At 42.9% G+C, this 18,946-nt stretch overlaps 1 long non-coding RNA gene across 1 annotated transcript in view; it reads left to right on the top strand.

The window, feature by feature from the left end:
- LOC135907623 (uncharacterized) overlaps positions 1-18,946 on the top strand; it is a 290,002-nt gene that overhangs the window by 162,459 nt on the left and 108,597 nt on the right. The gene's annotated exons all lie outside the window — the stretch shown is intronic.

Genomic DNA, 18,946 nt, shown 5'->3' with positions numbered 1-18,946 from the left:
CGCGATAGCGTTAAGGAGCTCGTGTTGCAGAAAAGCCGGTGTCGTCGGTGTCGGCGTAGGGTGTCGGCGTCGGCGGCGTTGACCGTGAGCGATAAATCACGGCAGGCGCTTCATAAATAAAAAGCAACTTCCAAGATTGGCCCGGTGGGAATCGAACCCGGGTCTCCGGAGTGTGAGACGGAGACGCTACCACTCAGCCATGACTTCGATGCTTTCAAGCGGTGCAAACGCGCCTCTAGTGAATGCGGTGTTGCCTTCGAAACGAGCCGTGGAAAGTTATACTGCGATGTATATCGGTAATTATGAACATGTAACGTACAGAAGTCACAATTATACGAGTTGCGAAGTGCGTTTCCGCTGCATTTCTTCTGCGCTTTCCGCACACGCAGAGCCATCTTGCGGCAAACACAGAAGACCCCCTCCTCTCAATGTACGGCGCTGCCCCGACAGGAGGCGCGCCGCGCGCGCATTGGGACCGCTGCCAGGCGCGTCGCGGGACTCCCTCTCCCCTGACGACGCTTCGCCGTGCTCCCGGTTTAGATTACTATCTATCTCTCTGCCCGTGCCGATCACGACGTTTGGCTGGCGTAGATCGTTTCCCCTCCGAGACACCGAGTTCTTTGGTTCGTTTCGTTCGCTCAGGCGCACGTTTCGTTGCCGCGCCGAACGCTGCGTTGCTCGACGCTCACCGCGTGATAGGTCGGCGCTAAGTCCGATGCGGGGCGCATCGTAAGTGATCGCTGTGCCGTAGCGCATTGTCTTATACCCCTTGGCGGGTCGACGGGAACGCTGTCGCGTCCCACTCTTGAAGGCGAAGCTTAAGCGTCCTCCAATTTTTTCTATAGCATGTGCGAACTTTCTTGTGCTCATATTTCTCAATGTTCCGAGCAGTGTCTTGTGCTCTTTATTCTCTGTCATGAAGCAATTGTGGCCTGACGTGAGCACATACTTCTTTACCTCGCAATACATTTAGCACATTCAACGTACTCAGCGGCGTCGTAAAATAAAGAGTAGCTTCGACTTGCGGGATAAAGGCAGTCATAAATCTTATAGGGCATGCATCTTTTCTGCTCTGCCCCAGTGAATCCCTCTCCACTTGAGCACTTGAGCGTTCTCCTCGCCTCTTGTCAGCCAATTAGATACGACAAGCCGCTCAGCGTAGGCAATATTATTCGTTTTTCAAGCAAACAAAAGGGACCTCCTATGAACGAGGAGAGCGTTTGATTGGTCTGTTCAGACCACCCTGCGTTCGACCGCCCGGTGCTTGCGTCGGTGGTTACGCAAATTTGACGTCAGGAGATTGGAAAAGAAACATATTGGAATAGTTTTACGTGATAGGGCCCCTGAAGATTATGCAAATACTGTACACCGTGACAGTGGATGTTATTCGAAGCATATTGTGAATAGATGGCTAGCCTACATCCCTTGTGGTTCAGCGCAGCGTTACAAGATTAAAAAAAGCATGTTTCTGGACGCCGAACAGCTGTGGGTTTTATTCGAGCCTACGACAGCAGCAAGACGACAAAGGCGGTGACAGCGATCGCACGGAGACGGTGGCATACTTTTTTTCTGCGTTTCTGCACCAGTTTATGACATGTGCAATTGTTGGCTTCTAACAATAGTGAGAAGAACGACATCTGCGACTGAGTTTTACACAATCGTAGAAGCATGTGTGTATGTCATGTAGCCTATCTGCGAACGACAATGGCGTTCGTACTTCATCGAACAAACTTTAGAACATGTTGCAAAGAGGCGGACTACGAAAGCGAAACAATGACACAGAGCTTTTTCGTAGCGTTTGCCTGACTACCATCATCTCCGGCCACGACTGCGTCATCAAGCTTTCCTTTGCGTAGCTGTAGCAGAACTTTTACTTCGCATTCCCAGTAATAGATGGCACCGTCGCGTAGCTCGAACGCCTGCACGCGACACGCTGGTTCTCCTGTGTTCTCCTTTTACATGATATACATCAGTAATGCGACTATATTTGTACCGAATGCTTTCGCAATGGCGTAAGAGTGCGGTCAATTGTCGTTACTGGCATTGATAATCGTGATACTTGTCGGATTCCATATGTTAGTTCTCCTCGACATTGTTTTAGTTCCTCTATCACTGATTCGGGCAATGCTAATTCTTCTGCTCCAGAATTGCAGTTCAATATGTTAATTGGATTGATGCTCCCTTTCATGTCTGAAACCAACACCACGCGGTAGACCAGTGCCACTAAGTGTAGTCCCAAGAACTCTACTTTTATTTCCGTAAGACAGTCAAGGCTTCAACTCACAAACAGACTTGGTCCTTGCAAATTTCCACTTCAGTGATCGCCTATTGAAGCCACTGTCGTCCGTGCTAAATATGCCTTAGTTAACGGACAAATAGGGGTGTGCATTGGTTATTATATTATATGGCAAGTTTTTTGCGCCTTCTGCTGACGTCCGTGTTCATTATGGCTGTTTGTGGTTGTTTGTTCTTTGCATCGCCTTACCACGTCCAGGGAGCTTGCAACATTGAATGTCGTCTTTTTCTGCAATAATATTACACATGTTGATATGCTGTTTACACGCACACGGTGAGACTCAACCTCTAATGAATATTATCACAGAAAAATGTCTGCGGCAACACAGTGGTTAGATCGTCGAGCCCCAAGTGCAGGTTAATACGGATACATTAGGTGGAATTCCAGTGAAGATGACTTTTAATTAGGCCAACATATGGTTGGCCTGCTCTAACCAGTTTGGAGCTAGAAGAGTTTTAACATACTTTTCAGAGGCACGTCAATGTAAATAAAATAACAAATAATTTCGTGCGAATATACCGTTTTGAGCCAAGAACCCAGCGCCCTCCAAACGGGCTATCTACCGCTGCTCAACTATCGCGCTGCATGTCCGGCATGATAGAGCAGCACTATAAACTAATAATCCCAGTTCCTGATTATCTGTTACCTAATGACAATGGAGCTGGCACATTAAAATTTCAAATACTTTCTTTCTAGAATATCATAAACTTCAAGTGTATGCATAAGCAGAATACATTGCGCTGCGTTGCATTTTGCTATCTGCAGTCACGGCTTTGTTGGATTCTGCAGCTACAAAGTCTGTGAGGCAGATAAATTGCACGCCACATACAACCATAATAACACGTGAAGGGTGCGCTAACCAACTAACGGTGAGAGTTATCTGACTTTTACATGATTCGTTCTTAGAAATATAATATTTTGCCGTAATCTTTGGACCTATGAGCTTTCAGAAACGCCTTTCCCATTAATGTCTTGCTGTCTAGTCGCAAAATACTAGCCAGGAGCGCCAATATTATCGTATATTTGCTGGTCATTCTTTATTAAGACAAACTGACGTAAATGCCTACGTTGAGTTTTATATATGAAGCTGTGATCTGAGGCTCTGAAAGACGACAGATGTCACGTCATCAACGTAGCAAACCGGCACATATTGTTTGAATTCGTCAATTCCACAGAGGTATCAGTTGCTTAATGCTACCCAGCAAGGCAAGCAAAATCAATCGCCAGCATTCATATTTTAAACCGTTTCGCTTCGGAAGTTTGGCTGTCAGTCGCCTGAAGGCGTGCGTGGTGTCAGAGTCGCATAGCGCAATTGCCACTGCAGAGGCAGTGTGATATGTATTCGCCATAAAGTGATAGTGAGGCTAAGGATTTGGATAAGCCCTTACGAGGAACAGCCGATAAGGAGTTAACAATATCGAAAACGACATCGTCATAGACCTAATGGAAATAATGTAAAGATATCGCAACCTGAGTGTCGCGCTCTCAAATGCTGTCACATTCATTTTTTTTAAAGTCAGCACCAGTTAGTAGAGCAAACAGTTAGTAGAGCAAACGCCAATCATTTCGATTTTTACATAAAATTTTTAGAATGTATCCGAAAGGGTCATGCGGCCATTTTAGGCTGTGTTTCCAAACTCTCCTGGAGTCCGTTATTCTTTGTTTGCGCTGGCCGCCTGCCCTACCCCGCTGTAAGCCCTTGCTTACCCGAAGTCAACAAAATGCCCGGCTCCCTAGAGAACCCTCCAATTTAAGCCCTGAAAGGCCAATAACGTGTCGCTAACAGTGTCCAAAACATGCGACGATATATTTTTGAAATGTCCAAATGCCACTTTATTATTCGTTAACGTCGATTCGGAGGAAATATTCATTGACTGAAGCTTAGCGAATTGGCAATAATTTCCCCATTGGTTATGTTAACACAACCCAATAGTTTTTCCTTGTCAAGTTGCGAACGTGTGTTGCATAGATCGCATTTGCCTGTCCGCTAAAAAATAAAATCGACCATCACTTTAGCATATGAAAAAAGTGTGAAGGCGAAAAAAAAGCCTGCGCCCTTAAGATACATTAATTACGTGCGATTCTCAATCGAATGCGTTGTTACTTGTTATTGTTTAATCCAACAAAGGTCGCGGATTCGAGTGCCTTATTTGGCACCGCCTTACTTAACCGTTTTAAATAGTTTCGCTCTAATTAATACCAAAGGCCACAGGTTCGACTCCAACAAAAGGTCGAGGGTGCGACGGCCACTAAATATCGTGGGTTAGAGCGTCTTAAGTTTATAGTAACTCGCCCTCAATTGCCTTGGCCTTAGCCGAAAAGGTCATGAGTTCGACTTCCACATAAGCTCGAGGTTTGACTCCCTACGAAGGTTGGGTGTTCTAGTGCCTGCACTAACGCTATTTTAATTAATATTGCCTTTGTTAGCATGATCGCCGGCATCGGATCCAGTAGTGGAAGAAGACGACGAACGCGCGAACAGTGGCACGAACGCTAGTCTGGTCGAGACGCGCTCAGGTGACTTTTTGTACCGCGCAAATTTTACAGATGATTGTGGGTATGAGACACGGAAGCCTTTCTCCTTCGGAAACAAACTATTGACGCTGTGTGTATTTCACCAATTGTCTTCACAGCACCGCAGGAACGAGCACACTTAATAAAGCGCAATGACAAGCACCAAATCTCCCAAGTGCCTCCTGCTGCGTTCCCTGCGGTTCTATTTCCCTTCCCAAGTTCTTTTATTTATTTCTCGCTTGCTGCATCGCATTTTCCCCTCGCTTTCGCTCCTTGCACTACAGCGACGGGAGAGAGGCTTCGGTGATAGCGGTGGCCACGCCACGATAGCCATGGGAGTGGCTATGAATATGGCGGAGAGTTTGGGAGAAAGGAGGTTTAGTGGCGGCGGCGGTGACTTGAAAGGTGTTGGCAAGAGGGAGATTGAGCGTCGTAACATGCTGTGACAACACTCGTTTGCGCTATTTCGGACAGTGCTCCGTACGTTGGTTTTTCAGTCGTGAGCATTTTCTGGGCGGCTCAGGGGGCTGGTTAACGTTCGGTAATGTTTTACGCCTCTTTTGAGGGCTGCCCATATGGCACTCTGTCTGCTAAAATGAAAAAGTATGAATTATGTACAAGTAATGCAGCCTCAACTGTTGGTATGAAGTCTACAAGTTGAGGAAAAATGAACCTTTAAAAGAACGAAAAAAAATATTAATGTCACTTGCTTTTGTTTTTATTATGAGACATCTATTTCAATAGTATCATTTATGTGTAAACCCATAACACTATGTTCTCATTGTACTTAATGGGTTGTTAAACAGTTGTAACATTTACGTGTACAGAACGAGAACGAAGGGAGTTAACCGAGGGGCCCGATATTTGTTGATCATATCATAAGAAGCCTACAAATAAATACTAGAAGAACAATACAGGTGAAGGTACATGTACTGACTAATTAAAATAAAGAAGTTATAAAGCAATGGAATTGAAATTGGATGGAAAAAACAGTTGCCGCAGGTGGGTAACGATCGAAGGACGATGAGAAGGACGATGCGAAGGATCTGAGAGAGTCCCACCTCTAAATTTTTACATGCACCAATCTGGTCTGGATCTCCATTGTGCCATTTTTGCAATGCATCAGAGACAATTGAGCGCTACTTACTGGAATGCCGGCGTTTCTCCTCCATGAAGAAAATCACATTAGAAATTAGAGTACGACAGCTTGGCCTGCCATTGAACACTCCGGTACTACTGTCTTTCGGAGCGTATGTGCTTGAGCACTCACACAGGAATGTGTGATTCGCCTTAGAAAAAATTATTATTGATTCAAACCGATTTCATTGATGACCGTATCATTCGTTTCATTCTTCCTCTATTGCCTCATTTATATATTATAGATAATTATTTCTTTTTTTCCTCCTCATAGCATGACAGCCTACTGAACCCTTTCGATTTTTCCTCGTCTAAATTCATGTAACAAAATTATAGATTTTTACCTACATTTTCTGAACACATAGGCGAAGTCTGCCTGACTCGTGGCCAATCGCCGCGAGTGAATAAGCGCCAAACTCATCAAGGACATCATCATCATCATCATTCGCCACCTGCCGCAAGTTGTTTTTCCATCCACTTTCAATTCCGGTAAATTATAGTTTCTTTATTTTAATTAGGCAGTACAAGTAATTTCGCCTGTGTTGTCCTTCGTGTTTTTGTTTGTTGGTTTCTTATTAAATGATTTGCGTGTGCAGGAAATATAAAAGATCTCTAGAAGGTACCGCATACCTCATATGTGTGACACCTACCAGAAGCGAACATTCAATGGGCAAACTAAAATATAATGTTTTGCTATATCGCCGCTGCATCGTCGTTATGTTATATATACAGCCACGTCTTTCATAAAGTTAAACCTTACTCGTGTAAAAGATGTACTATGCGCTATACACAGCCTTGTTTCTTTTTATTGTGCTTTTTTAGATTGTTCCGATACCATCTAATTCATTTCTATGGTTAGCCACTCGAAGTTTTCTAGCTGCCTGACTAAGAAGAGCTATCCAACGGGATCGAAGGTCAAGAGGAATTTGTCGCTCTTGGGGGGCGAACATATTCAATGAAAAACGAATGCGTTAGTGTTTAGGTGACCGCCACCTCCTGTCTACAACGGGGGGTGTCCTATGTGCCGCTCTGTGGTATTCGCAATGTTCTGACTACTGTGCAAGGTGCGAGCAAGCTGGAAGCAATCTGAGTGTAAATTACTAGGAGGCAGCGGCAATGGTGAGAACGTTTGCGAGCAAGACAGCTCACCCTAACGGTTTACAGGCATTTAACTCAATCCTATTGAATAAAACGCACCTTATCACCAGTCGCGCAAGACAACACGCGTTCTTCCGCTGCTTTGTTCGTGAGTGTCACACTTGGCTACCTATTTTCATAAACCACTTTGTAAAAATTATAGCCTTTCTGATTTCGGCTATTCAATTGACGCCCTTTCGCTAAAGTACAGTGATCACCTTTGCAATTACCTATAGGATTCTGAACTGCCTGCTGAAGCACCTCCCAAATATGTATGCTTTGGTAGCAGAAGTAATTTCCTCCCTTTTCTCCTCATTTTCATGAAGGAATCCGATTGTTAACAATCTCTTTTTCATAGCTGCAGAATAAAAGAAATCTAGGAATATATGAATATAAATATCTTTATTTCGCATAGAAGCTAGAAAACTTAGACAGGTCTAATTCGCTTTTCGTTGATAGGCAACAGCTTGCTGTTAAGAAGGCCACATTAGAAACCATATAATTTTATTCACCAACTACATTTTTGAAGCACTCTCCTCAATTTAGCGCTTTCAATGGGCCTCGTGTTGCACTTGTCATGCCTTCAAGTGAGGCTTTTCGAAATATGCATTATGCACGTGCGTAACCCAGCCTCCATTACTGGAAAAGAAAGGTACTGATACACATTAAAGTATAGTTCATATATCGTGTACGTTGCAGGCGATTTTTTAATTATTATTGTATTCGTTATTGAGAGTTCTGGATTCTGAAAAAAAAATTATCGCAGAATTGCGTGTTTGCCCTTTCTCCTGGAGTAAAGGATCATGTCTCTTTTTCGTCTGCAGACACCTTGAAAGCAAACCTGAAAAATATAATGTGCAATCATTCTTCAGCATAACCTTTTATTTATTTTTGTACCAAGGGCATAAAAACTGTTTCACTAAGGTGCTTTCTTGGGATAGAGGTCATCATATCCCTACCATCAATACAGTGCGAGTATATTCATGCGAACACCCCTTCTTCATTACTACAATATCATGAAGGAAAAAGAATTCATGTATTACACTAGGCAGTAAACATCTTCAGGTAACAACACAGAAGCTTCATACTGGATGAGAACTCCAGTGAAGAGGACAAGCGTCGACTGCCAATAGTTGTGGTATCATTTCTAGAAGCAAATTCGAAGCCTGCAGTAAAGAAACAAGTGGGAACGATTTATAGTATTTTATGCCTCACAATAACTTGTTAGCCTTCTTAGACGAGTACTTTGATAATTTGACGTTACAGAATTTTAGAACAGGGTGGTTATTATTGCAAGAAGGCTTCTTGATGTAATCTCATACCTAAATTCCCGCTTGTATATAGCTTTCAAGAGTTGATAATACAAACGCACACCGTATTTCTTACAACATTCATTGCATTGCATCTATGTGACATGCCCTTAGCGACACTCGATAGGGCTAATACGAAGTGTTTTGCGCGTATACGCTTAGTGAAAAAAAAACAAATGACTTGAAGAAGTCTCCCAACTGTTGACGACATTAGGGGACGGCCTTCGTTCCCTTGTTTTGACGCGGAGGATAACGGACGCAAATTTCATTAGATTCCTACGTACATGCTTATTAATGTCAGCAGACCATAGAAGCTACACATGCCATTCTCGGTATTTGCACTATTGAAGGTAATATTTTGGACAAAAGGGCTCTCGCTAAAACATTAGCAAGCACCTCGAAATGTTTGTGTGATTACCAGACTTTTACCTGCTACAGAAAACGTAACGAATTCTAATTGCGAATATTAATTCAAAAATATAATTGGTTACTGTGACCAATGACTTCCCTACAAAAGTAAGTGAACAAGTTCTAAAATGTAATTAATTTCTTGTGCGCTATTTGCCTCCAGACTCATTACTAACGTGCCCACTTATACCAAAGAGCAGTAGCTTGATAGGCTCTGTCAATACACCCTCGGCAACCCATCAGATTTTATTTCCCTTCACTAAGAAACGTTCTAGAACTGTCTTTTCTTTGTTGGCTATAATTTTTCTTTTTCTCGTGAAGACATTTGTAATGTCATCAAAAACATGCTCGCTGTGAGCGCTAGATGGGAGAGTAGTTTTCTAAGACGCAAAAAATATTCCAGTGGAGATCGTGGTTACATAATGACATAATGCTCGCGTCCTCGTCATCTATTCAATTGGTTGCTGGGGCAATTACAAAGTACTCCTGATATGGCCAATTAGAGGCAGAAAAAATTTTGATAGATTTCCTGGTTTCAGGGTACAAAATGTCCATCATTATTGTGCTATAGTTTGGCCGGTAAAATTCGTCGGCAAAAATCTGGAGGAATAGGATGAGAAAAAAAAATAGGCAATGCCTGTACTTTTTTGCGTCTGAGCATATGCATTCGCGAGACTGCCGCGTGGGGCAACCGCCGGTGTTTTCTTATATTTCCTGATGAATTCAAACGTTCAAAGCGGCTTCGTTTGCTACAGCTTGCCTCGACAATACAGTAACTGGTGTCATGCACTGATTACTGGCAAAAGCATTTTAAAACACTTTGCCTTAAAAATGAAAAAGTAAGTAATCCATTGCATAACTTAAAAAATCTAATTCACTACAAGGAGCTATCAAGTAGCAAGCAATTTGATACGTATAGGTCCGGGGATCGCTAATCGATACATAGGGGAAAGCTTTGAGGCACACACAAAGCGACTACGGGCCGTCTAGTACAATCAATGCTACGTTTTTGGGTTGCGAAAGATCGCGAGGATATTTGAATGGTCCTTTCAATTTTGGCGAACGGGTAGATTCGGGGAAGGCTCACAATCGACTCAAGATCGCGTTAACATGGTGCAAGCCCCTTTTCTCGCACCAGCTAACCAAGAGGACAAAGACAGTTCCCGCACAAAGTGTCGTGAGCACCGTACAAGCTTACTGGACTTTCAAGGAGCAGCTGCCATCTCGTAAACAGGGTGATTAAGATTGATTAGTAGATTGACATATTGACATATTGATTGAAATATTGACATGTTGAGTAGATTGACATATTGACATATTAGTAGATTGACATATTGACATTAGTAGATGACATATTGAACCTACGCGCGCGAAAGCTTTCGCGTTTTGCCAGCATCAGTACAGTCACTGCCGACTGCATCAGGACCGCAACCTCGAGCTCCGCAGCACAGTGTCAATGGCCACTGGGCTATCATGCCGGATGAGCATAGGATGCGATAAGTGGGATGCGGACAGGAAGTTCTGCACAAGAGTCGCCGTAATGGGGTGCTCCACTCGTAGGCGAAATGACTGCAGATCTAAGTGGCCACCTGTGTGACCGCTGTCACAAAATGCACCAAAAAAGCAATGCCTCCTCGGACTTCACAGTCATACATGCGTTGGGACCTTCCAGTTCTACTTCTCGCATAGTAGTCAGGCAAACCTTGTGTTCATTGCACGCGCGTAATTACCGAGTGTTTGCAGATCTCATGGCGAAGAAGCGCATGTACCAGCAAGCCATTGGCCATGTTTTTGGATGAAAAATTGATGATATTAAGATGAATGGAAATGCGTGACCCTAATGATTAATGACCTGTTTCCCTTTATCTTGACATATATTTCCTTTAACGGTGCGTTCTTCCATGCTGTCAGTTTGCCTTTTGCAATGAGCCATACCTATCGGCATTCAGTTTTTATCCTCAGCACTTGTCGTATGTCTAGATTTCGAGACCTTATCTTATCTCAATAGATAAGTTACCAACTGCCTCTATACACCATGCTTCTGCATAAACATAACTATTTGAAGGATTTCAATCGCGTTTTTTTATTTAAATACCTTCGATGGCCGTCTGGACAATGTTTACACAGCTCTACAATGTACCCTGCTGAATAAAACGCGATTCAATTAGATACGTTCACACCAAAAAATTTATTTCTGAACCTAGGATGGAGTCTTAAGGGCCTCACCTAATTTTTGAAATCATATTTTCCCACCGTTTCAGCAACAGCTTAGTTTCACTCATCTCCAAGTTTAACGTTGCTAAGCTCTCCCGTATTAATGTGTATTATCAGTGGGGAAAAACTAGAGAGAGAAACAAATATTAGAACTGGTTCGAGTTTTATATTTTCTTACTAGAACACGTGTCGACACCCCTCACGCCTCGCCCACTGTAAGGGCATAAACATATCTCAGGTCTTAATCGAAAGTACGGCCCGCAAGATAAAGTATCCCTCCTTTAGGTAGCAATGTTGCAGTACGAATATAGCATATTTTCTTAACGTTCTAGTGGAACTTTGTGCGTAAGTACCTACGTTACAGGGAATTATTGATCCTCGCAAAAAAAAGTGCTTGGATGAAAGTTCGACCAGGGTCATGAAATTTTTACACGGCATGTAATCGAGCATTCTGTGAAGAGCGCATTTATGTTTCATCTCTGAGAAAGCTGCACAGCACCTCATTTTGCAGTACCGTCTTAGTCCTTCATTCTATAAGATAAACAAAATAAACAAATTCAGTGCAGTTTACGTTTTTTCTTACAAAACTATTAATTGCAGCGGGCACGACCCCTCAGGCCTAGACCGGAAAGCAAATTATTTCAAGCGTGTTCTATATCTTTTCCATGCCACAGCCTTTGTGCAGTTTACGACAGCTGGCGTGTTCATGCAGGCTTACCCATTGCACGTGTACTAACGCCCGCATTGGACGATCGTAAGAAATTGCTACAGTGCTCGTATGGCAGAGCTAAAACGGTAGTTTTCTACGAAATGGTCTTTGTGAACGTATCACATGCGTACCTTTTACCTCCCACCCCAATTATTTCCACCACTTTATATGAAGCGGTTCACATATGGTGAAATAACAACAATGTCCTTTCTAATTGACGCATTGATACATCCCCCGTAGCTAAAGTTCCGGTGAAGTAACGATGAATATAGTATCAAAAACTACAAAAGCAAACTCAAGCATTGCATCAAAAAAGCTGTAATAGCCTCACATTCAATTATATGCCATTTTATTGTAATACAGCTATAATGTTTACCGGCACATTCGTTGTAAACGCATTATTGCGAAGATGCTGTTTGCGCGCGAAATACAATACGGACTAGCGTGCTTTAAGTGTCGTTGGTAGGCATATTTAATGAGCATATAAAGAAAACGCGTTTCGAAGTTGTTACTGTAACAAAAAAATCTGCGGCGAAGCATATGACTCCGCACATATGATTGACTGTCGAATCTGAGACCTGCGGCCCCAGTGTATTTATCACTGGGTTCATCGAGACGTTACATGAAAGTCTTTCACAATTATTGGTTACGTCTTTGTTTTTCCTAATGAAGTGACAGACGTTCGATGTCTCGAGTTTGCTTGGCGGCGAGGTCAGAAGCATCCGCCATTCATTGACGCTCGTGCTCTTTCAAAATTAAATTGCTTCAAAATTACACGTAACCGTCACCTAAGACAATGAATTGCTCATACCCCCTTAAGCAATGGCTAATACCTCCGTAAACGCGGCCTCCCCATTAGAGACGTTTAGCTTGTACGCTAATCCGGTAAACGGGAGTGGTTTGGGCGGGTTACCGGATGGTCGGGGCGTAAACGTGAGTGGTGAAGCCGCCTGTTGTTGTAGAGCTCTACCAGACAAACGCATAGCTAAAACTGCAGTAACTCACCATATCCTGCTTCGCCACTCGTGCAAATTTTTGGCAGCGGCGTAATTATGAACACGATTACGCCACTGTCGAATATTTACCCCAGCAGCTAAGCAGAATACAGTAATTAGCTCTGTGGTTGTGTGGTTGAGCTTTGCGCCACCAGCTGGCGCCACCGATCGGGCCGCTCACCTTTACGCCCCCGCTAAACAGGAAAACCGCCCGCGCTTTCCCGGATACCGGACACGCTAAAAGTCCCTATTATGGCCTCCCCATTACGGCGACAGAAAAGAAATTGTACGCTGAAATGATGAGGGCGATGGAACCTGTGTGGAAGACGATGGTGACGACGAAAGCATGAGCAGCGGCACGAGAGGCTACTTACATACAAATGCTCCTAAAGTATCACCGAAAATGTCTCAGATTTCGCTTGTCGCTTTTTGGTTGGAATAGCATAATTCAGAATCATTACAGAAACTGATGGATCCGATTAGATGTCGTTTTGTTTTTTTATTTGTTGCCTAACACAGCTTCAAGTGCGCCATTGTTGAAAGAATAATAAATAATAAATAGCCTAACTTTCTATATTCTGCCTGGAACGTTATTAAAAAATGTGTCACTGGCACATAAAGCTAAGCATGATTGGTAACTTGGTGTAATTTACGCTCTAACGCAAGCATATTCCTATTTTTCTGTAGTTGCTTACCCAAAAGCATATAATGCAGAAGGTTTGTATTTACGAAAGGTTGGCTTGTTGCTGAGTCAAAATAGATTCTCACATTCTATATATGCACGTGCGTGTGTTTACAGTTACAAATCTCATTACAGTTTGCATATTTGGCTAGACAGCAATGGGGCAGTTTCGCTTTAAGGATGAAGCATTATTGGTCGCGAGGTTTAGCGCTGTTCTGAAGCTCCTTGCACAGCGTTCTGAATATACGCCTGGCTGACACACCGGAGTAAAGCTCTATGCAAGGCAGCTACAGTGCAGCAGGAACAGCGTCCCGGCCGTTACAGGCATGTCAAAATGCTGACGTGATGAGAACCACCACTCGTGGTGTTGAAGGCCTCGCACATCACTAGTACATCAGGTGCGAATAAAAGAAAATTATCGGGGCTTGCAGCATGACGTTCACTGTCCATACCTTCAACATCCATTTAGGGAGAATATTGTAGTATGCGCACGACTTCACAGCAGCAACACTGGTGTTTTTATCTTCTAAGAAGCGGAAGGTTGAACACCTCCCCGCTTGCGCTGCTGAGCGAAGCTGATTTCGAGAAGTGGTGCATGTGCTTGCTTATCTATGGCAATTAGTCACAGGCAACTTACATCACCAGCAGCGTTTCCAGAAGAATAAGAAATAAGCTTTGATGACTAATTTTTATATGCATATCTCAATGGTAACTGACCCTGAAAACCCTTAACACCCGCACTCTGTAGAAGAACGCTAGCTTAGCAGACCTCTTTGAGGAGCTATCAGGCGTACTTTGGGAGATCATCGGCTTTAGTAAGATTAGGAGAACTGGTGAGGCTTTTACAATGCTGACTAACGGCGATGTCTCCTGCTATCGAGATCTCCTAAATAAGAAGCAGTACGGGGTAGGATTCCTAATGCTTAAGGACACAGCGGGTAACATTGACGAATTCTGCAGCACTAATAAGAGAGTAGCAATATCCGTAATCAAACTCAATAAGAGGTATAGAATAAAGATAGTGCTAGCCTATGCTCGAACGTCCAGTCATGATATGATGAATTATTTCAGTTTTATGAAGATGTTGAATAAGCAATGAAAAAGTACAAACTTAGTAAACTGCAGTAATGGGCGACTTCACTGCAAATGTGGGGAAAGATCAGGCTGGTGAACAAGAAACTGGCAACTACGACGTCGATTCTAGGAACGCTAGAGGAGAGATGCTGGTGTAATTCGCGGTAAGGACTAAGCAGCGAGTAATGAACACGCTCTTCAGCAGGCGTTGCAACAGAAACTGGACCTGAAAAAGCCCTAATGGTGAAACAAGAAATGAATAAGGTTTCATAATTTGTACTGATTTCAGTATAGAAAAGTGTGGTGATGTGCTAGGTAGAGTAACGGTGCAGTGATCAAAGGTTGGTGAGGTCTAGCATACACCTCAATATGAAGAAAGAAAGAGTAAAATTGGTCAGGAAGAAACAAGCCAACCTAGACGCAGTAAGGGTAAAAGCAGACGAGTTCTGGCTGCTACTTGTAAGCAGATATGCAGCCTTAGAACAGAGAGATGAAGATGAGATGCAGGTAATGAATGAAACTGTAACTAGTCTAACTTCAGAGGCAGCAATTGAAGTGGGAGGCAAAGCACCACGGCAACCATTAGGCAAGCTCTCCCAAGTAGCAAATGGCTTAATAACTGGCACAGAATAAAAGTGTTGAACTCTACAGATAAAATATAATTCGCGGAACGGTCAAAACTGATCAAGAAAGCGAAAATAAGTGATAATGTGAACTATTACGTGAAAAAGACTGAAGAAGCCGTAAGAAACGAACGCAGCCTGAAATCAGTGGGAAGGCAATTGGTATAGGACAAACCAATATGTAGGCACTTAAAGATAAGCAGGGTAATATCATCAGCAATCTCGAAGGTATAGTAAAAGCAGTGGTAGAATTCTATACCGACCTGTAAAGTACCCAGAGCAGCCCCGATGCCTCCATTGCAAGTAGGAGTGAACAGGTGGCAGAGACAACCTTTTATAAGTATCGATTAGGTTAGAATAGGCCTTGCAAAATATGAAACGAGGAAGAGCGGCAGGATAAGATGGAATAACGGTCCATTTAATCAAAAATGGGGGAGAGATAATGCTTCAAAAAACTCGCGGTCTTCAATACGAACTGTCTATCGACTGCATGGGTCCCAGAGAACTAAAGGAGCGCAAACATTATGCCAGCCGAGAAATAGGGGGACGTTAACAAATTGAGAACACGCAAACCTCGGTCACTTACAAATAACCCGGATCATGAGAAGGAAATTTACAGAAGAATAAAAATGATTTGTAGCGCATACGACAAACATTATCAGCTCATGTTTTTAAGGTTACCATTGTCATTGAATGGAAAAGTGTACAATCAGTGCATTTTACTGGTACTGACATATGGGGCAGAAACTTGGAGACTGACAAAGAAGCTTGAGCAAAAGTTAAGGACCACAAAAAGAATGATGGAACCAAAAATGTTAGGCATAACGTTAAGAGAAAGAAAGAGAGCGGTGGTGGATCACAGAAAACGGGTAAAGCCGATAATCTAAGTGACATTAATAGAAAAAAATGGAGCTTGGCAGGTGATGTAGGGCGTAGGTGAGATAACAGGTGGACCATTGGGGTTACTGAATGGGTGCCAAGAAAAGGGAAATGCAGTCGAGGACGGCAGAAGACTAGGTGGGCTGATGAAATTAGTAAATTCGCTGGCGCTAGTTGTAATTGGTTGGCGCAGGACAGGGGTAATTGTAGATCGCACAGAGAGGCCTTCGTCATGCAGTGGGAATAAAATAGGCTTGTGATGATGATAATGTTGGTTATTACGATGATGACATAACTAATATATATATATATATATATATATATATATATATATATATATATATATATATATATATATATCCTACTCAGCGCGGAGCCAGTTTTATGTCACGGAATGAATCAACTTTTATTTCCGAAGGCCAGTTTTGAATAAAGCATTTTTTTTTTCGGACCAAGGCTTGTTTGTGGTGCTACAGTATGCTACCATATGGATCAAGAAGTCTATTTAAGGTGAGAAATTGTGTGTGTAATGTGAGCATTTCTTTGACGACAATGCCACAAGTACTACCGCTGGACGGTAACAACTGGGCTCAAAGATGGCTTTATGACTGTTTTAATATACTCCGCGAAGACACCTCGCTCTCTGAGCCAATCACAAAGTTAATGCATCGAATAAACTAAGCCTATCGCCAAGACAATACAGTGCCGCAGGGCGTCTCAACGGGGTAACAGTTGCTAAAAGAGGAAGACAGGGACAAACCTTTGTCATCGATATATTCGAATCGTTACGATGTGTTGTGGAGTACGCGCCTATCGCCATAAAATTAAACCTCTGCGAATGAAAGAAGGACCGCAGTAATTCACTCGCTCAAAAAAAATTTTTAAAAAATGTGCATCAGCTAATTCGTCGAGCTTTGTCTTCGCCCCAAGACAAGTTTGTGGAAATCTAGCCTCATGACGCAGGTTGTTTTTTGATGACGCCGCAAACGAGGCCAGAAAGAAGAGACTGCGAAATGCCTTGTTAGCTGGCGCTAACACGCTAAGACCGTTTCGCATCGATACAAAATGGTTGTGGAGCTTATGGTGGGTGCTTCTATAAGGGATGAGCAGCAGCTTAGCGTTATCCTGGAAGAAAAAAATGCATAGCCATTTCCATTTTAGTGTTAGAGAAATATATATATATGAGAAAGTGAAAGATGACACAGAAGCTTTGGAAGAACCACAGTGTCATGAAATGAGTGATAGGAAGGCAGCGGTACGGTTGAGTGAGCACATCGTGTAGTCGAAATTACAGTGGAGAATAAGAGGGAAGGGCGTAATCAGGCCATGCGAGTTAACGCAAGCCCTGCGTACTGCGAGGAATCGCATGCGCAGTCGAGCGATGTAAATGTTTCGGTGGTATGATAGAACGGCGAAACGTGTAGACATAAATTTAATGAACGGGCGCAAGACAAGGTTGAACAAATGTTTCAGTGCGAAGGAAGCATTCGCCGTATGCATTCTGCACAACTCCCACTGACGATTTCAATTTTTGTTCGGGAAATTGCGGTGTCATAAAACATGTATTTCGCATTTCTCCATGCTCGCATTGAGTCAAGTTAGCGGGGATGACAGCACGATGCTGACTTCATTGAATGGATTAATGCGAAAGCCGTCATGCGTGCATAATTTTGCACTCATGCGCGAGACACGAAGGGATCCCCGTTAACAGAGAACCAGGGGTCTTAGCTTAACATTGCAATTAACAAAAGATCTGATGGAACACAACGTTACGATCGTAAGGTCCATAACATGTGCTATTGTTTTAGACCCTACGTGTATGTCTCTTTCAAAATATGCACAAGTGTTCGAACATCAACAGTGAGATAGCACCGGCGTGAAATTTCTGTGAACGATATCTGGTACCTTCATAATGAAGCAGCCGTTGCATCTGAAGTAAAACGTATTAAAATATTGAGTAAACAGTTGTACTCTAAATAGAATATTCAGTATACAGACCTACCGTTAAGCTGTACATAATATCTTTGTTCTTATACAGCATGCTGCAGTACTGTCCCGGAGTGAGCAGTGCGCCTGGGTAGACACCATTGACAGCGTAAGACTTATTTGCATTGATTGCCCAACAGGTACTTCCACGGAGGCTGTAAAGGGAGAAAAAGCGACACGTAGCAATATATTTATTTAGAACAATTTCTAAAGTGAGGAAATCCGCTTGTTTTTACACATATAGATGCAGTTCTAAGATTTATTGCATTGTCTAAAGAGCGAGCATACTTTCTCCTGTGGCCTTGTCCCACGAAATGCAAGAGGCACAGCCAGAGAATTGTACGGTAAAGTGTGCCCCGAAAAGAATAAATCAACACTTTTATTCAGCTCACAAATCTGTCTTTTAAGGTGGTGTTCTGTCCAGATGGAAACATTATCCCCTTCAGTCACGAGTTACGATCGACTGACGATAAATTTGTAAAATGTGCATAATTTTATGCAAACGTTCCGGAGACTCCACAAAAAGAAAGTCAAGGTGGGAGCATCACTCTGTACATTCTGTATATAGTGGCCCATCATAATTACCTAGTAATGAAATATTCATTTACTGTAGTCAATCATGCTACCTTTCTTCATTAAAAATATTGAATCACCCGCTCTAACTACATTACAAGCATTACAACAGACACAAAACAGGATCTGTCGCAGTTAGCACCGAAACGCCTCACTTGAAACGTCCCGTCCAACACGGCCCTGCCTTCACCAAAGCAATCATCTGAAGTGATGCATTTCAGTCAGACGTGAAATGGATGTACTTTAGGAAAGCGTAGTGTTCAATTTACTCAAAGCGTAATGTTTGTTGTTTATTCCTTGCAACCACTGCACAGAAATGGCAAAAATAAGTCGCTTCCGCAAACGTGTATGCCACGACGGAAGGGAAGAAGGTTCAGGGTCAATCTAATCAGTTCACTTAAATTCGAAA

This window comes from Dermacentor albipictus, chromosome 10, assembly GCF_038994185.2.
Source record: "Dermacentor albipictus isolate Rhodes 1998 colony chromosome 10, USDA_Dalb.pri_finalv2, whole genome shotgun sequence".
Classification (NCBI taxonomy): Eukaryota; Metazoa; Arthropoda; class Arachnida; order Ixodida; family Ixodidae; genus Dermacentor; species Dermacentor albipictus.
The sequence above is the reverse complement of the archived record's forward strand: the minus strand, read 5'-3'. Positions and strand labels throughout refer to the sequence as shown.